The sequence below is a fragment of the Centruroides vittatus genome, unplaced genomic scaffold (assembly GCF_030686945.1).
Source record: "Centruroides vittatus isolate TY-2023 unplaced genomic scaffold, ASM3068694v2 contig_482, whole genome shotgun sequence".
In the NCBI taxonomy this organism is placed as follows: Eukaryota; Metazoa; Arthropoda; class Arachnida; order Scorpiones; family Buthidae; genus Centruroides; species Centruroides vittatus.
Window position 1 is genome coordinate 1,834,587 of NW_027122272.1, and position 27,585 is coordinate 1,862,171.

At 27.0% G+C, this 27,585-nt stretch overlaps 1 protein-coding gene across 3 annotated transcripts in view; it reads left to right on the forward strand.

The window, feature by feature from the left end:
- LOC136977911 (myosin-M heavy chain-like) overlaps window positions 1-27,585 on the forward strand; it is a 145,738-nt gene that overhangs the window by 14,162 nt on the left and 103,991 nt on the right. For 2 of the 3 annotated variants that reach the window (XM_067273505.1, XM_067273507.1), the window contains exon 2: window positions 6,721-6,825. The exons of the other annotated variant lie outside the window; for it this stretch is intronic. The gene's annotated coding sequence lies outside the window, so the exon portion shown is untranslated. The remainder of the gene's footprint in view (window positions 1-6,720; window positions 6,826-27,585) is intronic. 3 annotated transcript variants of the gene reach the window in all.

Here is a 27,585-nt window from a genome sequence, read left to right on the forward strand (position 1 = left end):
TAAAAGCTTGAATAACTTGCTGGAAGAACTTAATGGGGTTTTGAATTCCTCTATATACTTCTAAAAACAGAAAAAGAAAGTTTGAAGAGATCTATTGATCGTAATCAAAAACAAAAACCGAAACTAAACATATTTGGATACTTGTAGATTGTATCCTTATCTATGTAACCTTAAATTAAAAAAAATGGTGATTGTAAGTTAGTGTTAAAAATTTTACTATAACTCTTATATTTTTAATCATCCAAATTATGTTTATAATCGTACGTTAATAAATGATATGTAAATATTTAATTAAACAATAAAATAAACTATATACAAGTATATTTTATAATAATAAACATAAATTAATTTACGGTAGATCCATACTTTTTATAAACGAAATTTGACATTCCGAAATCCAGAAAACAGATATCTTAAATAAACTTTACAGTAAAGGAGATTTACATATGATATAATAATGTAGTTAATTGATCGTCAATTTTAAAATATTTGTGTGAAATTCATCTCATTTAGATGTCTAAAGAAAATTTTATACATAAAGTTACATAATAATTAGTGAGAAGCAGCACGAGAGCGAATACTTTAATACTCCGAAACAATTGTAAACGTGTTAATTGATCGTAAATTATATTTGCAAAACGTTAATTTAAGCGTTAATACCAGCCAATTATAGTTTAAATATGTTATTTTGTTTATAATTTACAATAATTTAAAATACATTATACATCACAGAAAGGGGTATATTTGTTATACCTGTTTTTATTATGTCTTCTTGTATTATTCTGCTATTAAAGTAGATATGACTCTAGTTAATAAATAATATATTAATTTAAATATTTAATAATTAAACATTTTTATTATTAAAAAGAATGAATTGACAAAATCGATAATTTAAGTTGTATGTATGCGTTCGAAGTTAAGATTTTATAAATATTTTATGTAACATTCATAAAGATTACATTACGTTTTGACCATAAGCAACAGCATTTATCCTATTTTATTAATTCTATTAAGAAAAATATATCTGCATTTTTGTTGTCTGATAAAGAAAATCTTTTCGTTTTAAATTATGTGACGGACAACGCAATAATTGATAAAAAAAATCAAGTTCGAATTCTTTAGTGAAAAAATACACTTAAGTGTTTACAGTATTTTCAAATTTATTAAAGCGCGTAATATCTTTATACTAATTACTTTTACTAACTTTACTGTAGATGAAATCAATTTTTGAAGAATCTCTCGAATTTCGGATAAAGTAAAGAAGGATTTGATAATCGATGTTCATCGACTAGAACCATCTGTCATTACTAATGACGCTTCTCAGTGCTCCTTGTCAATAGCATGTGCTCTTATTAAATCGTATAATTATCTATTCTGCACATGTTCATGATTGACTAAACAGCTCCGAATTTGAAAGTTTTTAATCTATAAACAAACGATCGATTAAAATAATTTTTAATTAAACTGACTTTTGTTATTTAATTACTCTATCAAAACTAGTCGTTTAAAACTTAATCAATTTAAAAATATATCAAAAGTTTATTTAGAAATGTAGTGGTTGTTCCAGCTTGAGCAAACTCCTAAGCTAGCGTAAACTTGTAAGATTCTTTTGATATAAGTATTTTATAATATAAATATTTAATAAAATTAAATATAAAGCTCGAAATATACGACACTTGATAATGCATAAGATCTACGATTCTAACTAGTTAATACTGATAAGTTCTGATCCAATACCAGGTAGCTATATAGTACTGGATCAGGAACATATTTGATACAAACATGCGTGCCTGAGGTGTAAATGCACAAACAATTTAAACGAAAAGATGATTAAAATTACACAACTTTAAAAAATGTTTCAAATTTATTTTAGGCCCACCAGTGGTCAAGTGGATAAAACCACTGAACACTGAGTTGGTCGTGGGTTCGCACTTGATCAACGGGCTAGCCGCATAGAGTTTTCAGGGTTGTCTTCACGTGTCTAGAACCTAAATAGCGACCAGTTTCCTCATAGAAAGTCCTCCTATGAGACACAGTTTCCGAATTTGCTAACTAAACTGAGTATAAAAGCTGAGTAGCCCGTAGCTGAGTATAAAAGCACTCCCAAGAGGCCTTTCTATGGGACATACGCAGCTTCATAGGTTAGTCTTTGCTTCAAAGGTCTAACTTGTAACACAAAGATTTCACATCTTAACAAAAGTGTCGTTATTTATTGACACCTCGCGTGCCCGGGAGGCACTCCTTGGCAAATCCCATGTTGCGTTGCCATATCCCATCAAACCAACCAACCAAATTTATTTTATTTTTAATTAAATACTGTTTTGGGGTTCAATCCTGTCGGCGCGAGGTGGCATTGAAACCTTACTTTCGTTAAGATATAAAATCTTTGTGTTACAATTTTAGACCTTCTTTATCTGTGCCTTTTGTGGCACAGAAACTAAATTATGTAGCTTCATATATACTTAGTCATATATGTGTGTTTTCTGTAGTCTACTCTACTTGTTCTTTAATAAATTAATGTAATCTCAGAAAGAGCTAGCTTATTGCATTTTATAACATATTTAATACTGTACATTAATTTTTTAAATATATATAAGGCCGTGTTTTAGGTTCCCAGCTAACTGTTCATAAAGAGAATCGTTCGTAAATTGAAGAAAAATTATTACAATATATTCCTTCAATGTGAAAAGTTAATAAACTTTTAATTTTAATAAACAATTGAGGAAGTCTATAAAAATTTTCATGAGGTTTTCATGAAGTGAATGAAGTGAATATCCATATTTATAAAATCCTGTTTGATATGCGTAATAAAATACTTAACTGAGAAGGTATCCAAGTACAGTACATTTAGCTGTCTTATTCCATAGAACTCCTCAGTTGTTCTTATTTCATAATTGTTTTACATAAATAATATTTATAAATAAAATAAGATAAAAATTAAAAACATATTTTAAAAAATAGTATAAGGAAGAAGCCTTAATAAAATGATTTTGCATTTAGATCGATAGGCTCCGAAATCTTTCTGGCTAAGAACTGCATTAAAGTGTTTTTTCCTAACTGTTTAGATGGCCCTATCCAGATTCCTATATCGCTTAGAAATGGTCTTTTCTCGTCTTTCCCTTCTCTCCTCCAACGTGTTATAATATGGCTTGAGAGCATTTGTTACGGCTCTGACTAGTAAAGCTGCGTTCCCAATTAGGATTATTATCCTAGACAGGAGATTCATAGGCAGTTCGTATCTGTGTTAAAACTTATTTAACTGTCTTTGTAGTAAGAGCCCTAAATGGTACTATTCCCTAAACTTCTTTGTTCTTTTATTGACCTTTTTAGCAAGTTATGTTGCCAACTCTTCTAAATATTTCTTTGAAAGTGGCTCTCCGTTGACACCAGCATTTCAAAATTTTCAATGTTTACATTTTGGCCATTCCACACGCGTGATCAGCTATAATATTTAAAATACAGTAGATTCAAACTCATAAAAGTAAAAATTGCATCAGGCCAGTTTCTGCCAGACATCATTCATATAAGACCGTGGCATTTCTTCCCAGGCTAGTGAAATGTTTGTTATGCTCTTAAGAATATTAAACGATTTCCAAAAAGTAGTTAGTTGTTTTTTGCCAAAATAGCGCCAACTTTGTCAACAAGTCGCAATATTACAGCGTCAACATGTTTTTGTCGTTTGATATGTTGAATTTTTGCTATTCATTTTGAAATGTTTGTTAATGCGAATTTTCGTAAAAAAAAACAAAAAATAAAAAAATAAAACGAGACCTTATTGTATTCTAATGTCTTACTTATTTATGAAAACTTCTTCAACCTTGTTCGTCTATTTAAAGTATTTCTTGATAAATATTAATTGCAATTATTCGAGTTATTTTTTTTCCTCAAACTCTTGTAAAATAATAATGTTGAAATATGAAATTTTTTATAATTTAATTTTCTGAACATAACTTAAAAAATACATTGTTGTTTTCTTTTGAAAGAGATTCCTTCCATTTTTTTTTTTCTTTTTTAAGCCAATATTGATTTAGTTACAATTTAGTTTAGAAATAATTAAATTAGAAAGACTTCATAAAATATTTATGGTATATAACTTATTAGTTTCTATTCTCATATATTGTTATTAGAATTTACGCTTAATAATTTACAGAAAATTGTTCAATTTTTACCATTAATTAAAAGCAATTCATTATAAAATTTTCATCTTATTTTTATCTTTCCGCCTTATAGACACAAAAAGGGCCTTTTAATCAAGCTCATTATGGGCCAGAAATACCTGGATATACAACTCTCGAAGAATACCTGGGGATTTTCGACCGTCCGGATTCGATTCCGGATTCCCCAGAGTAATAGGCTAGCACTTTAACAGCTTGGCCATACGGCCGTTTCGTCGGATTTATTATGAAAAATATAAAAAAATAGCAATGAAACTTTTGATAAAACATCTCAGATAATAAAATGCAAATTTCATATATTCATATTCAATGTGGAATTAATAATGGAATGTAATTTAAAAGTTTATTAATGTTGGAGTAGTTAGTTCCGTGGCATTGTCTATACGGAGTCCTTGAATGTCTCATTTCTATTTTCAAATAAATGAAATTAGATTGGGTGTGAAGGTGTTGTGTGATGCAATATTAATAATTATTTTCATAATTATTTATAAATAGAATTTAAATTGAAAATTAATCGAATATTTGAATTTTAAATATTGGAAGTTGTCTTAATTAATTCAACTTTTCAGAGAGTTTGTATGAATAAAATTAAGAAGAATTTTTAACGTGAAAGAGAAATGAGATTTTAGCCTCGTTAAGTTAATATTAAAAGCATAAAATTTGCATTTTTAGCATATTTCATTTCGGACTATTTAATCTGTGCTTTCGACCGTACTTTGAAGGTTATGTCTGAAGCATTATAAATATTTATAAACTTTTTATTTATTTTTGTCTTTTGTTTACATAAATAATATTAATTATCTATATTATTGGATATCATTCTAATCTCAAGCGTTTTGAACTAATAATCCCGCACTCTCGAGTGAAAAAAAAAGGAAAAACAGATAGAAAATTGATTTTACTTTACGTTCAGGGAGCCACTATAACCAATTTTACTTTTCATTTTATCGAATAGTTGAATGAATTCTGCAGACATGAAGTTCTATTAGGTAAAGGCATCTATTCTTAGGTTAAATCAATACTAGATGCACAGGTTGTTCTTCTAGAAACAATGAAATTTAATTGGGTTCGAATCGTGAAAATGATCGGAATCAGAAGAAAAACTTGGTAGCAAAATATGAAACTTCTTTACGAAATTCGAAAAAAAAAATCAATTTTAATAACCTAATTTTTATAAATGTACTGTACACAATTTCTAATATGCACACATTCACGATCATCGAGAGCTCGTACGGGGCCCGGGGACAGAGTGGGCCCATTTAGCTTTAATTTTATTTATTTATTTGTTTATTGAATCAATGAAATACGTAGAAGTTTCTTTATTAATAAGAAGAAATCGCAAAGAATTTATTTTCTATTAGTAAAAATAACATTAATTTTATAGGGGTGGGAACCACTACGGGCCCTAAGTTTTCTTCGGACTTGAGGAAAAATTTCAGCTTCTCCCTCTCATACATTAAATCTTAACTATTATGCATATTAATTCTTTTTATTCTAGATTTTTTTAAGTGCTGATGTTTATAAAGTTCCACTGTGTTAATTTTTAATCATTTTCTAGTTATTTTTGTATGATATTTCAGTTTTTATTTCTATATTATAAATAATACTGAGAATAGTTTGTTGTCGAGACCAATCACAAATACACCTACTGTATATAAATAGATAAAAATAGTACATAATTTATATTTTATGTAAACTATTAATAATTTTTTAGGCGTAGATAATAAATATTTAAAAAATAGTCTATGTTCCAACTGTTCTTTTCTCTTCTAAAATAAACATTGAGTGAAAGAATGTGGATGAGTCAAACCTCAAATTATGGGCACCCTACGAAGAATCTGTTGACTCATTGACAGTAAACGGAAAGACTGCTTAAAGTTGCTATAAAAAAGAAGTCAGGAAATTCGAAGGTATTGTGGCCATATAGTTTCTATCAGCTCTAGAATTTCAAATTAGAAACAATCTCTTCATCTGTAAAGATAGTATAGAAGAAGAGAAATTACGTTACCCTGTCTATTTAGAGAATGAGGAATAAGACAGATATAATTGCTTTTATCTCTGCATTCGTTCGTGAATGGTTTGCTTACTTCATTTATTTTAATGTCTTTTTGAAAGAGGATAGCAGATAGTACGCTTTAAAAATCATTTAAATAAATTGTATCAGTTTAAAATAAATTATTTTAAGTAAAGTTTGTCATTTAAATTATTATTATTTGACAATTATAGTACCGAGAAACGACATAAAGAAAAATGTTTCTCTTTACAAATCGATAATGAATAAAAATGTAATAAATAATGGTTCAACATAAATTACAATTTTATTCTAAACTTAAATAGAATCATTTAAATATATATTAAATATAAATTTTCATTTACGTTTACTAAAAATATCTTTAATCCTAACATTAAGATGCAAAAGTATTATCAATAAATGCTTATGCATTTATATTAAAATATGCTTTAAAATTAAAAACTACATTAAAAGAATTTTTTAATAACTTTATTAATAATTATCTAATATTACTTGGTTTTTTTATATTTATAGAATGAAGGTAGTTCTTATCGATCCATTATATACTGACTTGTATAACATGGTGTAATCATACCTTGAATAAACAAGAGCGTTTCGTCTCTACACATCTAGATCCAGGTTATTATTCTATGATTAGATTTAGTTTTTTAAAAATTTATTTATAATTTATTAACTGAAAATTTAGAATAATTTTAAGCAAGGTAAGTTTACCTCTTGTTTTTAAAAGAAAAGTAATATTTAAATGCCCTAACGCATCTACAAAGTTATTTTTATTGTGCATTTAAAATTGATTAAAAATGTTTATATTTTTAATAAATTTACTTTTTATCGTGGTAATGGTTCGTGCAGACAGACAGTCCATTTTTTTATTTTGTTTTTTGCGTAGAATACTTTCTTCTTCAGCTGCATGGAAACATTCTTCCACTCATTTCCTCAGGGATACATGTCAAAATTATTGAATTCGCAATTTTTTATATAAGTATCTCGAGGATAATTTTTTTAATAATTAAGCTTTACGAATTGATAACTACCAGCGCTAAACATTACACAATATATATTTTTTTTAAATCTGTAAGAGTTACAAATTTAATTAATTAAATTATTTATCTTTTCAAATTCAATATTTACTTGGTATATTTAATTGCGTTATTAATTTCATTTTTAAATTTTATACAAACAATCCATATACTGTATATTTGTTTTAATAGTTTTAAAGAAATGTGCAAAAATGTCGAGTATTTATTCAAATTAACATTAAATAAATAATAATAAATTAATTCTATACTTCTTTCATGTATATGCACAGAGTATTTTATAAGAAATGTGTCCTTTATGTTCATAAAATAAGCGTTTATTCTTTGTAAATTAAATCGATTTTTAATTTTGTATTACTTACAATGTAATCCCTAAACTTTAGTTTTGAAAAATATCTGAATGGTTCTTGAACATATTTATCAGAGAATGGCTCTTGAAGATAATCTAATTAAGTATTCTGTATCTGAAGCTTCAAACCCAAGCCAACTGCTTAGAACAGATAAGAAATTACTGCTTTTATTAATTTGATTAGAACAAAATCTCCTTGACTAGTTTTTGAATAAAAAGAGAATTCAATCCCCTTCTCGTATCTATATAACATATCATGAATAGCCTATGCTAAGAAAAATTGCAGATATATTTTATTAAATATGTTAGAATTTGGATGACATTTAAAATTTTATGAACTGTTAAAATGTCATAACAACCGATCTAATTGCAACATGATTATTTTAAATTGTTAGAAAGATTATTTAATTAATAAAGTAAATTAAAATAGAAAACGGAAAGTTAAATACTAAACTATACTTTCTATTTTTTTTTTTTAATATTAGTATTATTATTTTTCATGACCATAAAAAATAAAGTGCAAAATTAAAAATTTTCTTTTATAAGGATTTATTTGTTTAGGACTATATAAAATTTTATGCTATCAAAAAGTGATTAAGGCTTTAGACTACCGGGTTTGGGAGATCGAATCTTGCAGAAGAATTTTTCGGGGGTGATCCGTCCGGGATATGTGGTTCCCAATCCCTCACAATGAGGTTGGCCACACTTACAATGACCTTGAAAAAAGGCCTTAATGCCCAGACGGTATTATGAAGACTTGTATTGTTTTTCGTCATATCGCCAGAACCATTTTATAAAACTATGTAAACATTAACACGCATTTTAACTGATCTGTTAAAGAATTCATATATTTCTATTTTTAAATTTTGTATTAAAGTACTTTAGATAAATTAATGGTTTATAAAAATTATGAAATTCATACTTTTTAACTACATTAATAGAGTTTTAAACATGATTTCTACATTTTAAATGACTTATAAAAGATTTATTATTTTTGCACAATAAATTATTAAAAAATTATAGATTTAAATATAATTATATATTGATAAATGTCATATTAAATTTCATTTTTTATATCTTATGATATAAAGACAAAACAAGTAAAAGATTTACTTATATTATTTAAGTAATAAAACTTACTTAATTGAATAAGTTTTTATTGTACAGATGTACCAAACATCTAATATTAGAATCATTAAATCTGTTTAAAAACTTTTTCTGGATTAGTTAAACCTTTAAAAAATAAAAGTTGGTTTTTTCCCTCATTAAACATTGTTTTGTGTTTCATAAATTTTTTCGATTTCGTTTTAAATTACATATTTATTTTGAGTTTTGAAAAATATTTGAATAGGTCTTAAACATATTTATTGTACTGTCATTATAAAATATATGCATGTAGAAAATTTTCAATTACAAACAGTATATTATCACCAATGACATGTGTTGAACGCTTTTTGCTTTGTCACATATGCAGGTGACTTTGATTGCAATTTGTAATGTGCAGTACAGAGAAGAAATCAAGAAGAATAAATCAAATGCAATTTATTACATATAATGCTAAATTGAATTTGAGTAAGAGTTATTAGACCCTAGCTCATCCATACTGTTAATGAGCGATGTCGCTAGAACCTGGCGCTCAGTTATAGAAGCAGAAAGGGGAGCGTTCACGGCATAAGAAGGCCTGTAAAACAACACGAACAGTTATTTCTCGTTGAATTGGGTCTTGTTACTTCGTAGGGCATCTCCAGCTTTAATAGCAGCTTTTCGGAGCTCCTGCATGTTTCTTCAAGTATTCTATAACAAGTACTGTACGTGATACCAAACTCTTCAAAATACACTCTTACAGTTGCTGTTTATTTTCATGCTTCTTCTCTGCGATTTTCTTGCCCACAAATGCCACTATTCTCAATAACGTTGAGATCAGAACTGTTACTTAGCCAGCTTAGGCATCTGATCAAGGCCTCTTCTAGTAATTTTTTTTTTCTACCAAAACAGCAATTTGTGTAGCAGTTTGACAATAATACTAACAGACCGTAGAGAAAGAACAATTATACTTTATCACCATCTTGGCGCAGCGACATCGTACAGAGTCGTCCAGGAAAATGCAGGATTTCGTGACCCGAAATTATTCCTTGATTGAATTAGCTTGGCAGATAAGATATTTTCGTAGCACTCTGCATTCACAGACCCATTTATAAAGTGTAGTTTGTCGATACTTTTAGTGAATAAGCATCCCCTTACAGTTTGACTGACCGGAAACTTTACTGTCTGCATCAAGCAATTCCTGTTTAAGGCTTTGCCTTTCTACGTCTAACACAGCGTTTACTGTAAGATCCATGCAAGTTGATTTTGGATTCATTTGAAAACAACAGAACTCCACATGTCAACACTCTAGTTTGTACGCTGTTTAACTCAGATAAGCCGATGTCTGTGAACATTTTAGTCACAGTAATAACTTCTTACGCGTGTGTTGCACAGACGATGTCATACTGTTTATGCACTCGCTTTTACGCTTCAGTACGTTTCTCACTTTAATTTTAATTTGGAAGAACTAAAGTTGCATTGCTGCAAGCTGAGACGTTTCAGCATCCTATCCTGACACGGTGGGCTCATACGTTTACCTGCTGGTCCAGCTTTGCTTTTAATGTTATGTTCACATCCCTTTTGTAACAAAAATACAATTGTTGATGATGACAACGCACTCAGCGCTATTTTACGAGACGATACACTTTCAGCATTCAAATGAACAATTAAGAACTTACTTTTTGCACGGTGTTAACTACTGAAAATTCCATTTTGCTTACAAAAGCGCACCACCTTCGCATGAGTTTTTATACCACTGAATGGATGATACCGGTAGCATCGTTGCAGTAGACTTTGCCACCCAATGAAAAGCATTGTTATGTTTATGATATCACGAACGATGCGGTCTTTACGATTATGCAGCTTTGCATAAGATAATACTTAAAAAAATAATAATAAAAACATTTTAATAGGATTTTATGTGATGCCATTTTCATGGCACTATGCATCTACTATATATTTTAAAATCGAAATGAACTTATTTATAATTTCCGGAATAAGTTTATAAATTTATAAATATAATTGATAAGTTAAAGTATTCCAACACTCTGATATTAAAATTCTGTGTCTTTATCTGGTAAAATACATAAATATAAATATTATTAATGGATAAATGTAGAATCAAATTAAATGCATTGTGTTTTCTTGATCGAACTCTTAATAATGCATGATTTTTTTTTTAATTTTAGTGTTTTAGAATAAAATAATGATCGGTGATAATACGTTAAAATACACCACACAAATTAACTATAAAGAAAAACTAAATTATTAATCGATAAAAATGATAATCAAGTTTTTGATTTAAATGGCATTTTTGCCTGTGGGAAAATAATTACTTATTAAAATGTTTGTGTATTATAGAGAACTTATAAAATATATTTATTATTTTTACTTAATGTAAAATAACATTTTATGATATCTGTAAAAGTATTGTTTGTAGTTAACATGATTTGCTATTTTATTGATTTGTCGCCTAGATTAGTGTGGCTAACCTTTTTCCGAAGGTGGGTCAAAATTGAATTCGAAATTTATTAACTTTAAATCGCGGGTCAAATGTTTAATTTAAGTAGTTATACGTCTAAAATAACAATATATATATATATATATTATAAAAAATACTTGTTAGTTTTGAAAACTGCATATGTAGTGAGAAAGCAGGGTCCTAAAGTTATCTAAAAAGTCTTAAATGCTACTACAGTAATTATGAATCTCCTTGAAATCGTCACCAGTAGTCACTAAACTAAAACCACTAAACACCTAGTAGTTGTGCTTGACCAATGGACTAGCCACGTGGCGTTTTCCTTGCGTAACACTTAAATAGGTACCAATTTCCCATAGAAAATCTTACCGCAAATTTACTTAATTTAAATATAAATTTCATAAATATTACATCAATAGAATCATATATAATATTTTATAATATATACAGTATATTATACTCGTATATAATACAAAATAATATTATTCGCTAATTATTATATATATTACAAACATGTTTATTATACTTTTCTAATTTTATTACGAAAAAAAGTTCAAAAATTATCAATAGGCTGTACGAGTTTATAATAGCGGGGTAAAATGGCCGACAGTCTTTTACTTCTGATATGCTGAAAAACATAATGAAGTTTAAAGAGGCAAGTTCATCGAAAATGAAGACTGATGAGAATGAAAAAACAAAAAAGAGTATTGTCAAATAGGTTAACAGCGAATAGGAAATGATAATGCATCTGCACATAGTGTACCATCAGTGGCACAACAGTCAGTTATACCTTCAAGCAACAATAAAAAAAAGACTTGGATAGTTGTAGGCCATGCATTAAATGATTTGCACTCAATAGCGTTTGTCTGTGTATCCTGGTGGAATACTGACGTAACGTTTGAGTTACAACTTCTTGAATATCGGTCGTTAAATTATTTTAAACTGTTTAGCAGATACATCGATAAAGAATATTCGTTTTAATAATTAATTTATAAAGATATTAAATTGATATATAGGAGTATAAAAAATTAATTAAAGTTTTATTGTTTAAATTTATATATATCTATAATATGAAAGTGCTGTATGAACATTTGCTATATAATTTCTGGGAAAAACTTTTATTATTTTTTTTCAAAGTAGTAAAATGGTTAAATTTTTATATTTGATTTTAATGCGCGATAATCGTGTAAAATTTAAAGATAGTTTTTTTATGCCATTATAAATAGAATAAAAATAATAAAATGATATTCATTTAACATTGATTTTATTCAACTTTTATAGATTTTGTGATATAAAGAAGAACCAGGTTATCTTGGCGCTCTGCATAAGTAGATGATATAAAAGCATCAAATAACATTAACCCAAAAACATTAAAGACAACACATGCTTAATTTTCTGATATACTAAACGGCAGGACATCGATCAGCTTGCGTTCTAATAGTATTAGAGCAATGTCCATTAATGTCTTTTTTTCACAGCACTTTTACATTACGTTCAAAATTACCATCTTTTAAAAAATAGTTCGCTATTGGCTCTCTAGTTTTTTCGGAAATCTTAGCATTTTTTAAAAATTTTGCTACTTACTTTCAATAAAGAAAAAATTGTATTTATATAAAACTTTCTCTCGAAAAATATATGGAGGCATCTTGATACACTTTTTCTTTTGTGGAATAACGTTATTCTTAATTTCATCTTCATTTCATATTTTCACTTTTTGAAATGTATATTATATGAAGACGTTTTATATTGAATTATTTGCGTTATACATTATAATATGATATTTACCAAGTTATACACTCCTTTAAAAGAAATTCGGTTAAAATAAGTATACTTTTATTGTTTATATTCTGAAAGAAAATTATTTTCTCACTTTATCTCGCATTTTTCCAAGTACAGTACTGTACATATGTATGTTCACTGAATGCAAATATTAAAAATTGAGTGATATATGCTGATACGCATATAATAATAACCATAATAGCGAGATTGAGGTCTAAGTTTTAAACGCGAAAACGTGTACGTCGGACGTTCAGCGCCGCTTTGCTGTAAGCCTAGAAGTTTGACAATGGTGTTTGGAAAGTCAGTGGAATCATGCTCGACATTCCAAACGCTATTGTCAAACTTCTAGGCTTACAGCAAAGCGGCGCTGAACGTCCGACGTACACGTTTTCGCGTTTAAAACTTCGGCCTCAACCTCGCTAATATTTATCATGAACAAGAATAATATAAATATAAAATTATAAGAGTATTCTCTGTTAAATTCTATATACAGAATTTAAGAAACTAATAATGTAAAATATTAAAAATATATACATTTTTTATTCTTGTTCTTTATAAATTTTTTCGTACAATACAAAATATCGACTTGTTTAATTTGCATTCATATTAAAGCAATTAATTGTCTTTAAAAATGTAATAGATGGTCTTTTATTTTAAAAAGCTTAAATATAATAATTAAAAATAATAAAAAAAGTAAATCTCTGATATACATTAAAATCAATTTATTAAAAATTATCTCATTTTTTAAAGGAGACAGAAACGCTAAACTTTACCCTAGCGGCTGAAGTTTGAAGCGGAAATTTTTTCCGGAAACCAAAACTGCATACTCAATACAACATGTATACCAAATTTGGTTGAGATTTTCAAACTAGTTCTTTCTACAAAGAATTCTGAACACATACTCTTTAATTATGATTACCCTGTAGAACAAATAGAACAATTATATAATTTAATAAAGCTGTTTAATAATTATTCGTGCAATAAAATTTATTAAATTTATTAATTTTTCGAGGTTAAAACTTAAGTGTTTAGTTTTCTATGAGAAAGTATTTTTAGGAGCAAGAAATTTTTTTTTTTTTTTTTTAAATTTCCGCCTTGCAGGCAATAGGAGAGCGATATAAGAAACTTTTTATTAAGTTCTCTGAAGTAAAAACTATAAAATTGAACTTCTGAATATTATTATTGAATTTTCGACACTAAAGTTGTCAATACTTTTATGTTTATAATTATAAAAATAGATAAATTTATTTAAGAAGCATTTTTTCGATTATTAAATTTAAAATGGCTATCCACTTGGCTGGATATTGCTTTTAAAAATTCTGAAACTATATAAATGCATCAATTATGTTTAAAACTTTATTATTTAGATTGGCATGACAAGAATTTTATATGTTAATTAACATGTAACATTATAGGATGCTAACAATAATAGGATAATGTTGCTTCTTTTTTTAAAAAAATACATTTATTTTATTAAATTTTTATCCAATTTTTATTATTTATTCATTGAAGAAAATTTAAATAAATTGTTTGTTTTAATTAAAATATTTATTATAATTTAATAAGTTATTTAAAAATTGTTTCTTAATTATCTGTTAATTCATTATATATTAATTGTATTATTAATGAAGAGAAAAATTGAAATGCATCATTTATCTTTAATAAAATTAGACTACTGGGAATTTTGTGTAAAGGAAAGTGTATATACGATTAATATCCTTTCTTGATTTACATTATACATATATCTTTTAGTTAGTTTTGAATGATTTCTGCTTGATTATCTAACATTTACTTTATAACAACAAATTCACTCGTTGTAATATACTATTTTCACGTTTAAAAAATATATAAAAACAAAGTAAGTAAATAATTTTAATAAATTTATAAGCTATTACTTCTATTCTAATTATATATTTTCTATGTAACCCATTTCATATTAATACAACTATAGATACGTTCTAAAAATTGTTTACGGTAGTTTTTATGATGTTGCAATGTTAAATTCTTGTAGAATAAGTTAAAAAATTATATTTGATTTTAAAAATTACATTTTAAGCGGGTTTATAAAACAGCAAAAAACGGTTTACGTGAGGTATAATAAGAACGAAATTGTTCAATCAAAACTCGGACAGCAATATTTACACTGGCTTTTATTCGATTACCTATAAAAATGAAATATGGTTATAGTAAAATATAATATTCTTCCATAAACTTATAAAAAAATAGCGTAATAAATCTCACTCTCGACAGCTGATTTTAGAGTTAATTACATATACTCGTTATTTTATTAAAGAAATTTATACTTTAATTACATAGCTTATAACAAATATCTAGATACGGCTATAACAAAGCTACAGCTAGAATTGTGTGCAAGAGCATTCATCGATCATTTCTTATGATTTACTGCAGGGATTTTGTGGTAATGACTGCAGCAGAGTTTCTCGCCCGATTGACTTCTGAAATCGCTTTCCCAGAAATTGCATGACTAAACTTTCTAGTTCCTTATTGAGCCAACCAATGCCAAATAGGAAAATACTTCAAAATAAGTTGTTTTTTTTTAAAGAAAAACTCCAGTCTGTTGAGCTCTATGCGCAATTCCAGTATTTACGAACATTTGGTAACTTGAAGAAAATACTATAATTGACCGACTGACAGGAAAATTATAATAATACATTTGACATTTTCTCAATTTCCTTCGAGAGAGTGCATTTAATGTACGTTATATCATTATCCTTAGGGATTATTATATTTAATTAAACACATTATGAATAGTCTGATAATGTTACCTCTTTAACAGTTAATTTCTGATATCTACGAAATTATCATCTAAATTGGTAACTAGAATGGCGACGTAATTACAAATCGATATAAAATGTTAACAGTAATAGAATTTCTTAAATTTTTTTTTTCATAAAATTATTTAAATAATTGAACGATTTTTCTTTATAATTATTTTATTATTTGATAAAATATTAATTTATTGTTAGAAACCCTGGCATTACAGAACTCCCTCATAATATACTATTTTCATTGCAGGCAACAAACGCATTGCAAGTTAAAAACTAATGTTCGGTGATATAAATATAGAAAATCTTTTCAACTTAGTTCCTTTCAACTCAACAACGACTTGGTCATTTCTCACATTGTCATAATATTGACGTTAGAGCTGAGTGAATCTTTCATCTTTCTCGTTGGATTCTCCAGAGAGATAGTTCTAGCTAAAAGAATGAAAATGGGCATGCGCATTGCGACAATAACTGGAATGAAATATTACTAGACGTTCGTTAGTTCAAACATCTCTAGCGTATTTTTTATTATATTTTGAAATCTCTTGTCGTTACGAAACTATTTCCTTTTACGCCGCCTCGTTCTCTTCTCCTAGCGAATCTAATTTTCAAATCTTTTGCAGATGTTACCGAAGTAAACATAGATTCCTCCGAGGAATCTATTTAGTGTTAGTGAGTTTAATTTGAAACATAGAGCATCCATTTTTTCCCTTTTCTTCGCTGGAAAAGCAAAGCTTTCGTTACCACAGAATAAAATAGAACGCTTAAATCTTATCAATAATCAAATGTAAAACAAAATAACTCTTGTTTTAAGATTTCTTGTTTAATGCAGATTCGCTATAATGTGGTTTATTTTCTAAGTAATGGAAACATTGATAAAATTTAGAAAATCTTGAAGAATATTTGGAAGTGAGTATATCGAAAAGTTCTATAGTAAAGGATTTAATATCTCAGTTTTGTTGAAGATAAAGCAATTGAATTTGGAATCCAAGATGTGACGGAGTTATTGAATTCCTGTAGTGTAAAACTCACTAATAATGAACTTTAGGATTTACAATTCGGTGCTCCTTTTGAAGAAGAAAATATTGACAATAATCTCTCATTAAACAAGAAATGCATGGATTTGTTGAAAGAACATGATAATGATTTATTTAAATGGATGCTGCAAGACGAGATTATGATTAGTTAATCAAATATTACAAATAAATATTATGCACGAAGCGAAGAGAAGTAAAGCAAACTATCCTAGATTTCTTCTTTAAGATAGCCTATAAACTCAAAAATTAAACTGATCGATTTATTATATAATACTAGCACGCTCTACACGTTCTTGTAATTTTATTTAAATTATTTATAAACAAATTTTTAAAATATTATTTAAAATTTTTCGTATTAATTCGGAGCGAATAAATAACAACAACAATAATAATAAGCATCTTTTAAAGTAAGCAGATGAGGCTTAAAGTCAATTTTTCGGGAGCCATAACTTTCTGTGAGAAACTGAGAATAAAATTTCGAAGATTCTTACAATATAAAATCTTTTGTGTTTTCTAGATTTTGAATTTTTTTGGTAAGATTTGGAATTTCTTCTTTCAATTGTGTCATTTCGTTTTCTATAAGAATTCTGTTTCTACTGAAATATTTCATGACAATCAACGAGTCGGTGTAAACAAATTAGCTTTATGTAAACACGTGAATATGTATGTATATAATGTTTTAATAAAATTGTAAATAATAATTATTTTTGTTATATTAAAAACCATTTATGAAAAAAGCAACGAGTTACGCAAAATAAGAAACAGGAAATTATTCCAATTAATGTGCAGATTCCTTCAAAACTAATTCCAGCATTAAATGAGGACTAATCATGTAGTTTCATTTGTTTTGATTTTTAACTTTATAATTACTGCTATAAATAACAGAAACGACAGAATGGCGTAAAAACCCTATCACCGTGGCTGATAATTGAGATCGAATCTAACAATATATTCTATTTATTTTAATTTAATTAGTTGACGTGACATTAGTTAATTCTTGTAAACCAATAATATCCACGAAAACATGTTTATTTCTATAAGTAATTTATTTATTAGATTAATTTCAAATTATTTAGTTAGATAATATATATATATATATATATATAAAGAAAATGATTGAAAGTATTTTTCTCTTTTTCCCTATAAATAATGTAATTGATAATAGAAATATATATATTTCATGTATTCTTTAAAAATCTTCTGTTCAAATAAATGTTAACTGATATATATTGAGTAATAATTATAGTATCTTTCAGAACTTCACTCTAGAATTTTTATTTTCTACGAACTACACACATTTCTAGATATAATCAAAGCCTGTATGATTGGAGTTGGTAGTGTTTACTCGATGTGTATTGAAGCCATTTTCAACAACTTTGATAAAAGGACCTATTGAATGTCAAGAATCATGGATCAAACTGATAGATTTGTGGTGTAAAAACAAGTTATAAAATTGCAACTTCGATGCTATCTTTTAACAAACAATAATTAAATATAAAATCTCTTATTGGAAGTAAATATATCGTTTACAAAATATCATTTTTGTTAAAATCTCGGAATCCCATGAATTTCTCTCTATGTACATACTTCTGACCCTACTATTACGAAGTACTCTTCAAACTGTTTAATGCTTTTTAACTAAAGATAGCAACAGCACAAATCTACCTTATCATACCGAAGCGAAGCTTTGAATCAGAACCTTCAAAAACCGAGTTCAAAAATTCGGAATTAAGTTTGAACCTATAAATGTAAAAACATACAAAATCGAATTTTAAACATCCTATAAAAGTGTCAATTGCAAAGGTTTAAACCAACAAAATTACAAAATTATACAGCAATAGAAAATTCAGTTCAAAAAATATCACATCTCAAAGGATAACACTATATTTTATTCGACGTTCGGACGTTCGATATGAATTAGAATTTTAAGGAAAGTCAAACAAACTAAAACTATAAACTTTTGAATTGCTTTCATTGAATATGACATGCAGCTTTTGTATCTATAAACTGCACAGTACATCACTTATTCAAAACGCTTTCATTCATAATGTAAATTAGTTTCTCTGCAGACATTCCCTGATCTGAATTTAATTGAAAAATATCAACTTTATCAGCATGTAAATGATTATAATATTTGATAAATATTTATAAACATGTTTTCTTAAATTTAACTTAAATTCATATATATGTAAATTTATGATAAAATGTTATATATATACTTTATCATAATGAGAATTTTATTTCAAAATATCTAATATAAACACAGATTTAAAAATGTAAATAATTTATAAATAACCTGTAGACTGTGTTAACAAATATATTTCTTCTCTAATTAACTAGTAATTAGAGACGATGACCGAGTCGTCTGATACTGGTTACAATTTGAATCGATTTTATGTATTAATTGTTGAAGTCTTTTTAAGACAAAGTCTGTAACTCTTAACTGTAATGACATTTTAATAATAAGTTCTTTAAATGCAAACTAATTTTATTTCAACTTAATTAAAATAGCACAGCCGGGACCATCGGGAGCTTCTACGGGGTTAGAGCGGGTTCCTTTTACTATTTTTTTAAAACAAATAATTATGTTGATATTTCTTTATTGATAAAAAGCAATATTTTCATTTCATAAAGATTTTATTTTCTGTTATTTAAAATAACAGTAATTTATAGGGATAAGAACCACTACTGGCCTCAAAGTTTTTGCCAGTCCAGAAAAATGTCCGGCTCCTTATTTAAAATATCATTTTTGTTAAAATATAATTTCTGTCTACAAATACTTTTGATCATGCTTTATTAAGAAGTACTCTTCAAACTATTTTAAACTGCTTAGTGAATTGTGTCCAGGCCTGTCGATGACCCTGGGCACACAATTCACGAAGCAGTTTAATTTTAACTATACTGTTATGATTATGATACTTTTTCTAATAGGGCCTGAAAAAGACCCTCTTAGTGCCCGCATGGGTTTGGCTAGGCTCACAATATGGCTGCTAGATGGTGTTGATATATCCAGGACAGACCCTCTAGATTCGATTCCGGCTCCCCAAAGCGATAGGCTGACACTTTAATCGTTTCGGCAATCCGACGATATGATACATTTATCATTTTATGTATCGTCGTATTATTTAAATATAATGTTTGCATTATATTCACTGGAATGGTTATTATATATTATTAAATTATAAAATGTACTAAATATACATAAGAAAATATATTTTAAAAGTGTTTTAAATACATTAAACTAATTAAATGCAGATATTGAATAACTGAAGAAATTACATATTTACACCTTTTACACACTTGAAAAATAAAAACGTATGCGCGTTGCATAAATATGTTAGCAATAATTTAAACTAAATTTATTACGTTTAAGTCTACCGTTTACGGGAAATTTTAAATGTAAGTTTTCGCTAATCTATTAGAAAGAAAAAGGGATATGAAAAAAAAAGATTATTTTGCTATCATATGGTTAATAAATATTAAATTCCCACGACAAAAAGTAAAGCACTAATGACTGAATCTTGAGAGATTAAAAAATGTCTTTTTTCTATGAAGAGAGTAGTGATTGCAGGATTTACGTAGACTTTTATTAAACATACCAAAATAATTATTAAAAATAATCCGAGATCAGTGTTTCGTCGCATAAAAATGACTTTAAGAGGAAAATATATATTTGAAAGAAGGTAAGAATGTGTGCACTAATTTTCTGTTGTATAAAATTATTATTATAAGTTCTTTCATTTGAATAACATAGAAAAAAATTACGGTGTACGAGAAGAGATGAATTTAATATTAAAAACAATAAAATATCAAAGATTATGTAATATAAATATTTTAATATTGTAAATTCAGTTATTAAATTTTCAGAATTTATATTGTATTCATATACATGATTAATTGCAAAGATTTGAGTTCTGCAATATAAGCAATGATAAACAATACTTTATTAATCTTGTTTTTTTAAAAAAAAGTAAGTAAATTGTTGTGAATTTTGGTGAAATTCGTTGTAAGAAGAAGGATCTGTTCCATATAGACAGGATACACTGTTTATATACAGTATAGCTTATATATATATATAAAATAATAGGAGATTGAACCGACAATAGAATGAGCCATCTAATTATATACAGACAGGAGTGCTTCTAGGAAAAGTTTACAAAAGCCTTTTACATGTTGAGGCGATAAGTAAGGAATGTATTGGCCATAGAGTTATTCTATAGTATTAAACAACAGAAACATCTGCTTCAGAAGTTACAAGATCTTGTACTTTATCAAAAGAAAAATTTATATATTAAAATAACTAAATATAAAATTTTAAAAATTGATATAATTAGAATCAAAACAGATTGTTATTCAATCAATAATTTAATTTGAAAAACTTTATTCTGTTTTGTTAAAAAATAGGTTACAACACGCATTTTATTTTTTGCTCCTGTTTAATATTTCTAATTTCTGTCATAAGTGTCAATCAAAGTGGTTAATAATTGACTATATTCACATTTTTAAAAAAATTAATTAATTATTTTAAGTTAATATAAGCTTTTAATTTTATTCAATTTTTATAATAAACTTTAAAACAAATTTAAAAAATTTTTTTATTAAAAAGTAGATTTAAATTCTTTTAAGATAGTTTATTTTCTAATTTAATAAAATTGAAATTTTAGGTACAAAGATAGACAATTACATCTAATTGTATGTTAAATTTTGATTAAGCGTCATATTGTAAATAACTTTAAGCAGAATTTTTAGAGAATTAATTTAATTCTAATTAACTACAACAAATTTTACTTTATGATAAAGTTAAAAAATAAATTATTTGTAATAAAAACTGAAAACCCTTTTAACGATTCTTTCAAACTTATGTGAATTTGACCCACCATTGGCCGAGTGGATAGAACCATTGAACACAGGTTGCGGCCTCGCACCTGACCAACGGGCTTACTGAGTGGCGTTTTCGGGTTTTTTACGAGTCTAATATCAAAATATGAGCTAGTTTTCCATAGAAAGTCCTCCTGGGAGGCAGATCACTCATGTCTTAAGTAGCCTTATTCCATCAATCCTATCCTATGTGAATATGTTGATCGTTAAAGAGAGGTTAAATCTTAGATTAATCTTTAAAAATCTGTTTAATAATTCTGTTTTAAAATAATCGTTAAAAAAATATCTAAATTGAAAGTTAAATTTGATTCAAAATTACCATTATTTTATGATATCTTTAATAGTTTTAATCGCATAAACCATGAAATCATTATAGAAAACTTTTGAAAAAATTCAAATATAATAGGATATATATGACAATAAATTAATATAAAATCCAAAATTTTCTTTACTAATATCTGAAGAGTTTATCAATCTTTTTATTTTTATTTGAATGGATGCTTTAATTCATTAAACAAGGTACTGTGCATATAATAATTTAATTTGTTTTGATCAATTTTTAACACTAGTAATAAGTTAATAACTTTATCTAATGATTAATTAATTAATTGATTTAAAAAATAAAAATAATAATAATATCTGGAGTGTAAACTTGAATATCAAAAGCATATATCACATATTTATTCAATATAAGAAACTTTATACAGAATATTGCTAATGTATTCCATTTAGTGAATGTTTTTATATGGCGAGATAAAAGGTATTGATTTGACTCTTTATAAATAAAACTTAAATAGGAAAATGTTTCGTTTAGCACTTATTCAGTGAATCAGTTTTAAACGTGACTGGCTTGGTCCAATGGAATAATTTGCATAAAATGAATTTGAATTATTTATTTTATAATCGTGATTTGTCGTTTCCGTTTGAGTTTTATTCTTTACTTTAAAAATAATTTTATTTACTATTCGAACACACTTCCAATTTAATTTTTTCCTTTCTTTTTTTTAAATTTATATATGGTATATAAGAGATAAACTCTTTATATAATATACGAATGCTGGTTGGTCACTTCGGTTAATGTTACCCTTGGTGCCAAGATGGCGGCTCGTCTCTGATTCCAGCAAGGAAACAGTGGGACGCAAGTTCTAACCTAACCTAATCTATTCTAATAAATTACCATAATTATTAGCAATCAAATTACTAGAATAGGTTAGGTTAGGTTAGAACGTGCGTCCCACTGTTTCCTTGCTGGAATCAGAGACGAGCCGCCATCTTGGCACCAAGGGAAACATTAACCGTTGCTTCTAATGACAAAGATATTGTTATGAACAAAGTGACTAGGAAACGAATTTAACTCGAATATGCTTGAACTTACATTATATTATGTGGTATATTATATACTATACTTTGCAAAAGGATCATTTACATATTATACTACACTATACTAATAGTAATACTACAGTATTACACGTAAGGACTGAGTAGATAAAATCACTGTTACATCGTTATTTGGCGCTTCACTAACTTGACGTGACTGGTGACTGGTGGCACTGGTGACGTGGGATTTTCTGGATTTTCTGGATTTTCTTCACATGTCCAACACTTAAATAGTGCCGATTTTAAAAGGGTCCTCCTTGGTAGTACCCTTTGGCAGATCGCCGTATGTTGCGTTGCCGTATCCCACCAAAATAAAAATACATGCGTAAAATAAAATATTAATTAAAATTTAATTTTTTATAGTAAGCTAATATGTGTAGAGTAATTTTAAAAAATAAATAATTAGGCCTATATTTAATTAGTTAAGCATAATCTGTAATTACCCTTTAATAATTATTAGAATGAAAACAATTTTATTTTTTGTTTCCAAAAGAAGTGTGTAATGCTGTTTTATTTATGTACCAAACAGCAAAATTGATAAATTTATTTACTTTCCCGAAAGAGCATTTTGTATCGCTTCAGGAATATGTCGGATTAATCCAACATAAATTGGCAACGGTACGAAATTTGATAACTGATTAATATGCGTGTGACAAGACAGATATAAAGTTTTTAAAGGCGTATCTGCTTCGAAAGAAAGAAGGAAAATTAAGGAATTGTCTAGAGAAAGAACCAGTAGCCGCAGTTAGTTCTGTTCCGTTCTTATTTAAATTAAGAAAAAACTAGAATAAAATTTAATCTATTTCCTGGAATTATATCAATTGTTAATGATTGAAGTCATTTTATTGCTAACTTCATTCTTAGTGAGGTAAATCTCTTACTTAAATTGTTTTCTGTGCTTTGAAATGGCTTAGATTATTTGCTGAAATATAAATCGATAGAACTGACTTTGAAACGTCGATATACCATTAGAAAAAATTGATTTTAAAATTTTCAACCTGTCTTCGTTGATATTACTTTGCTCTTAGAATACATAATGCTGTTATTATATAATATTATTCATTATGACTTAAAATAATTATAATTATAATCTTTATTAATAAAGTATAGCGTATATTTACATGAGAAATTTCATATGTTGTCAAAATTAAGTACTTTTGACAATATATGAAATTTCTCACGTAAATATACGCTATACTTTATTAATTTTGAAATAAAATTCTTCACGGATCAAATCTTATTTTCTAAGATCCATAATAATAAGATAAGTTATAGATCGATAAATGGAAGAAATCTTTTTCTTAGCCATAAAAACCTTTTTTTAAGCAATATATTTTGCTCCTATCCAATACCAGATCCAGAAGTACTCAAAGAAGGGGACTAACTCAAAATTAAAAATATTTAAATAATTATTAACACGTGAACGACCATTGTGTTGCGGGATATTTGCCGTCATAAATGTTTTTATAAACAACGTTTTGAAGTTGAAACGAATCAACTTTAATTTTTCTATTAATAAGACCCTATAACACTCTTAAATACTCTTTTTGCTTCTGTCGTAGATTTTTTCTCGGAAGTAAAAAAAAAAAAAAAATTGTAAAATTTCTTTATTCCAAATTCTCTAAGCTTAAGAAGTCGCTTTCAAGTTTTATACATCTATTTTTAGTTCACTTATTTCGTCTTAAACTCAAATTCCCTATCAGATATTTTCATTGGTCTCGAAAATACGTTTAATAACTGTCTGTCTGACACATATTGCTTGTCAAGTCCTCAAGAATCAACACCTTTCTATTGTGTGAATGACAAAATCTCCCGGCTTGGAACTATTGTTAGACATTTACATGACGATGGCTTCTTTTCTCGGATTTTCTTAAAATTCAAAGAAAATTTTCTGAACTAGAACTATTAACGCACAAAGTTATGTAAGAGATTATCGACCTGTTTTCACCGAATATTTACGTCTATTTTAGCATTACCATTTAATTGCGATTCAACGAATGTAAATTTTTATACAATAAGGTTATAAAAAAATACAACAGATGCTGAAAAAATAAATTTGCAATTTTTATTTCGGTGTTACTAACAATAAAAACATATTCAATTTCTGTTTTCTCAAATAATAAAGGAATTTTCCATGAAAGAAAATACTTTTTTTTAAAATATAAATTCAACATTCTGTTAAATATTTACTCAAATACCACTTTACATATTTGTACAATACAATTCGAATCAGAAATGATAAATTTAATGCTACTTAATCTTTTTTAAATACTCGTAATATTCAAGTGAATATATCAGTTCATGTCCTATTTTTCTATTCCAACAACAACAAGACTCAAGTATAATATTAAATTATATCCAATATTGTCTCTATAAGTTACATAAACCTTACGTTATAAAGTTACTTCAGTTGTTTTATTAACTCGTGTAATGTTATGTAATATAAAAAATAAGGATAAAAGTTTATATTAAATTCTAGTAATACATTTACTGTATTTATCATTATCGTGCTAACTTTAAAGATATTTTTAATCATTTTCATTTACAAATTAACGTTTAAAATTATCAATTAAGAGTTCCAAATTACAAAAATGTTGAGTGACATTGTTGAAAGTAATAATAGTAATTAATTAATTTTTATGCATGTAATTATTTCCTAAAAATCTATAAATTTTAAAGAAAACTTGTCATAGTTTTTCTATTTTTTTAATACTTTTCTAATATAATCGAACCTCTGACGGGTACAAAAGAAATGGCCATTGTTCAGAGGTTATTTTGTATGCTGTTTTGTTTAAAATAATTCCTGAAAAAATGGCCGCTGTTTAAAGTTAATCATTGTTGAGAGGAAGCCGTTATTAGATGTTTGACTGTATTAAAGATAATTATTTTTTAATTATAAGAGTTTTTTTTAATTATTTAGAAAAGGAATGTAACCTGAAAGATATAAATATCATTTTAGAGTATCTCATTACAACTTTCTCGTTATCATTTATAATTTATAAATGCCATTTTCTAAAGAAAATTTTAGTTTTGTAAAATGTAAGAACAATGTTTAATTATAAAAGTAAAGTCTAAGTATAAATTTTAAAATAATTTTAATGGGTTTGCATCTCTTTTTGTTTTTTGTTATTGTAATTATTAATGAAATTGTATTTAAAATAATATATACAAGTAAATAATACTGTTTAATACATAAATTTAAGCATATATTCTCTTGTTAACAACCGGAAAATGGAAAGATTAACAATAAATTCCACTTAATCTATTATAACTCTGATGACTATAAAAATTAGAAACAAGTTAATTCCATTAGACTCGTTTTCTAAAATTACAAAAAACTAAAACAAAAAAGAAATTCAGAGATTTAAATAGAATTTCTTTTGTCAAAGGATAAATTATTTTCCTTAATTTTTCTAAGCTAAATAAATAATTACTGTGCTTATTATAAGCGTTCTTTGTTAATAAATTTTGACATTTATCTATATAAAAATAAAAACTTAATAAGGACATAAATTTGAATTTCATCTAAAATATTTTTAAAGAATAAAATTATGGTTAATATCAATCCTTAAAAAATAATAATTACAAGCCATTCTCGACTTTCAGACAACTCACCATTTGTACAGTACTGTACAGTACATAATACTGCAAATACCTTTAACTCGATTTTCGTATGCCAAATTCACACTTTTGTACACTTATTTCAATGGAACAAGCAAAACTTTCGAGCAATGGCGCTTTCTACCAGTTTTCTTTCGGTAGCATTAAATCATTTATAAAACTTAATTTATAATTTTAACATATTTACTTTCTCGCCCGTTATATATAACAGAGGAAAAATATGGCGATCGGTCAAAAAATGACCCCACTCCCAAGATTTTTATATTTCTGGACTCGAGGGACCTTGAAAACCTTGCAAAAATATTCGGGTTTTTTTTTCTGTATGTATAGATGTTAATGTGTATGTGTTTGGGGGCACGATTTTGTTCACCCACTTTGAAGCTTAATAAGTCCTGTTCCTTTTTTCGAAATTTTCTGAAATTTTGCAGGGAAGTTTGTGTATTAGGGAGATTGATGCTAATAAATTTTGATGGCTAAAATCAAGGGGCTGGAGTTGGTGGTTTATCGTATCTCGAATGGGATCGGACTTAATGAAGATTTTATTCGTTTTTAGCATTTTTTTAAAGAAAATTCACTCTCAAAATTAAGATTTTTGACATTTTCTAATAATTAATAATATAATATTTTTATTTAAAATTTTTTATAACAGATGGCGCCACATACAATTTTAATTCTTTTTCCTGAAAAGTTACTCAACTCGTTGCTGAATTTTTATTAATGTGTTGTATTTTGTTACATATTCACTATACAAAAACAAAACTTTCCTACCCTAATAAGAGCTTTTATGTGGTTTTTCTTAAACTCTGCGACAGGAACTCTCATTAAAACATACAGCTATACTCAGAGCCAGATTTACGCATAAGCTAAACAAGCTGCAGTTTAGGGCCTCACATTTCTGCGTGTATCTTTATATGACGGATTGGAAGGGCCTGTTATATGTTCTATCTTAGGGCCA